Below are 3,544 nucleotides of genomic sequence, written 5' to 3'. Positions count from 1 at the left end.
CAGCTGATGACTCTAGCTTATGTTTTTGAAAGCAATGAACAGGAGAGTGCATACAGATATTATATACAAGACTTATAGAAGGCATTCATAATGCAACACATAACTGAATATTAACTAAAGTTAAAGCCAATGGAATTGAAGACTAATTGACCTGACTGGCAAATTAGTTAAGGGCAAGGAGACAAGGGGAAAGGCTAATGGACAGTGGCTCTAATTGGCAGAATGTGACTGGTGCTGTAAAGATCCAGTTTGCGGTTTCAACTGTTCATCACATTTACCAACAACTTCGATTGTGGACTAGATCAATGGTTTTCAAACAGAGTACAATGGCACACTGGTGAAATTTTCAGTAAGCAGTGCCACTTTACATTAATATTAAGGCAACATCCATGCTTCCGATCTCCTGCAGAGCTTCAATGTCCAGAACTGTATCTGCAGATACCAGGAGACCCTGTTGACTGCACATGTGCAAACCTCCACAGCCATGCATGTGTAGACTTTTGATACAGCACATATGCTATGAAGAAAGTGAGTGTGCCATGGAATTGTTTTTCTCATTGAAGTGTGCATGATACTGAAAAGGTTGAGAACCACTGGTATAGATAATCACATTTCCAGTGACACAAACATAGTTGCTCTTTTAAGGCATTTAGATAGGAGTGCAAAGTTACCAAGTAATATTGATAAATTAAGTGAATGGAGTTACATATCAGATCAGCCATAAACTTAAAGAGCAAGATTTAAGGGTTTAATTGGCTTGCTAATAATCCCGTGTTTCCAGATGCAAAAGCCTAATAATTACAAAGCAAGTATGAATTTTATTTAAAAATATGCATGAATTAATGTAGCTGGTTTGCATGTTTTCTGACACAATGTACAAATCAACTTATTGAAATTGGCCTAAAACTGGACGTAATTATGTACACAAAGCTATAAACAAACACATTTGATGGTCTTTTATTAATATGATGGAAAGCACAAAGTCCTCCCACACACATTCACCGCAGGCAGCATTAATGATGCCTATTTGTTTAATGGGTTTTCAAGTGCTGAATGGAAAATGTGTAGGTTAGTAAAATTTCTTATATAATCAGATAGTAGGGTTGCTCTACAGGAAGTGGTGGGAAAGAAGTACATATCATTTATAAAGACATGGCTTTTGCTTTAACCTAGAGTGTTGATGCTTATATTTTGTAATGCCCCTGCAAGGACAATTCACGCCAGCATTCTGTGAGCCTCAAATCAGCCCACGTATCAATGTAACTAGTAAATAGATGAAAGAGAAATAAGAATTCACCCATGCAAGTGAAGACTGTAAATTACAAAACAACACCTTTGTGGGTGAGATGGCAATTTTTTTAAACAATGAATATTTGTGTAGTGCATTTTAACAACTAGGCAATCAAAGTAATTGCATTTTAACATTGAATTCAAATTAGTTAACAGTTTTAAAACATTGACACAATATCCCAAAGAAGGTTTTAAATTAATTAGTTGTTACAATACAACACCTTGTTTATACAGAGTTTAAGAATAAACCTAATAACTACAGGCCAGTCAATTTAACCTAATTGCCAGGAAAATTTTAAGAAACAATAATTTGTGTCAAAATTAATAGTGGGCCAAGTGTGGATTACTTAAAAATCCAGATCGGATTTGTTAAATGCAAACATATGTCACAAATGTGATTGAACTTTTTGATTAAGTAAGCATTGATGAAGGTAAACTGATTGCTGCAGTGGATACGGACTTTAAAAAAAATAGTAAAGTGCCACATAAGCAAAGCTGAAGCTCATTGAATAAAGTTAAAAATCACACAACACCAGGTTATAGTCCAACAGGTTTATTTGGAAGCATTAGCTTTCAGATCACTGCTGGATGGAGGAGCTGTGCTCCAAAAGCTAGTGCTTCCAAATAAACCTGTTGGACTATAACCTGGTGTTGTGTGATTTTTTTTACTTTGTACATCCCAGTTCAACACTGAATAGAAAATTAGTTGGCAGAAAGCAGAAAGCATTGGTAAGCTTTCTCATAGGTTTTGTGGAAGGCATACAATTGGATTCCCTAGGGGTCTGTATTAGTATTGCTGCTTTTCTTGATACATGTCAATGATCCATACTTATACATGCAGAACAAAATTTGCAAATTAGCCAAAACTTGGAGGTGTAGTGAATTGTGAGGAGAACTGTGATAGAGGACACCAACAGACTGGTGGGATAGGTGGCCATGTGGCAGATAAAATTTAATGCAGAGAAACAGAAAGGGACACACTTTGGTAGGAAAAGCAAGGAGGGGCAATATTAACAAAATAGCATAATTCTTTCATGGGCTCAGACCTGGAGGTATATATGCACAATTGTTTGAAGATGACTGAGCAGGTTGAGAAAAATATAAAAAGGCATAAGGGTTTCTGGGCTTTATATATAAGACATAAAGGACAAAAGAGAGGAAGTGCTGATGAATTTTTATAACATACTAATTTAGCCTCAACTTGAGTACTGTGTCCAATTCTGACACTGCATGTTAAGAATGTTTTTGAAGGTTTTAGAGAGGGTACAGAAAAGATTTATGCGAATGGGCCAGGAAAGAGAGACTTCAGTTAAATGGCAGATTGGAGACAATGGGGTGGTTCTGTTTCAAGAAGAGAATGTTGAGAAGATTGCTGATCCACATTCAAAATTATGAGCGATCTAGACAAGTTGATAGAAATTGTACACATTCGCAAAAGAGTGAAAACCAGAGGGCACATAGGAAAGTGATTAGCAAAAGAACAGGCAGCATAGGAACTTTATTTTTCTTTTCAGTATGCCAGGAATGCACTGGGACTGTGATAGATGCAGATTCAATGGTATCTTTCAAAAGAGAACTGAGTAAACACCAAAGGAAATTGGTTTGCAGGTTTATGTGGTGGAGGGCACCTATCTTACAGGGCTGAATGCTCTTTTTCTGTGCTGGAAATCTTTCATGATTCTAGAAAGTGGAAGTGAAGATTATTAGTTCAGCCACGATCTCATTAATAGAACATAGAACATAGAACAATACAGCACAGAACAGGCCCTTCGGCCCACGATGTTGTGCCGAACTTCTAACCTAGATTAAGTACCCATCCATGTACCTATCCAAATGCCGCTTAAAGGTCGCCAATGATTCCGACTCTACCACTCCCACGGGCAGCGCATTCCATGCCCCCACCACTCTCTGGGTAAAGAACCCACCCCTGACATCTCCCCTATACCTTCCACCCTTCACCTTAAATTTATGTCCCCTTGTAACACTCTGTTGTACCCAGGGAAAAAGTTTCTGACTGTCTACTCTATCTATTCCTCTGATCATCTTATAAACCCCTATCAAGTCACCCCTCATCCTTCGCCGTTCCAACGAGAAAAGGCCGAGAACTCTCAACCTATCCTCGTACGACTCCCTCTCCATTCCAGGCAACATCCTGGTAAATCTTCTCTGCACCCTCTCCAAAGCATCCACTTCCTTTTGGTAATGTGGTGACCAGAACCATACGCAGTATTCCAAATGTGGCCGAACCAAAGTC

This window comes from Chiloscyllium plagiosum, chromosome 13, assembly GCF_004010195.1.
Source record: "Chiloscyllium plagiosum isolate BGI_BamShark_2017 chromosome 13, ASM401019v2, whole genome shotgun sequence".
In the NCBI taxonomy this organism is placed as follows: domain Eukaryota; kingdom Metazoa; phylum Chordata; class Chondrichthyes; order Orectolobiformes; family Hemiscylliidae; genus Chiloscyllium; species Chiloscyllium plagiosum.
Note: the sequence above shows the minus strand (reverse complement) of the source record.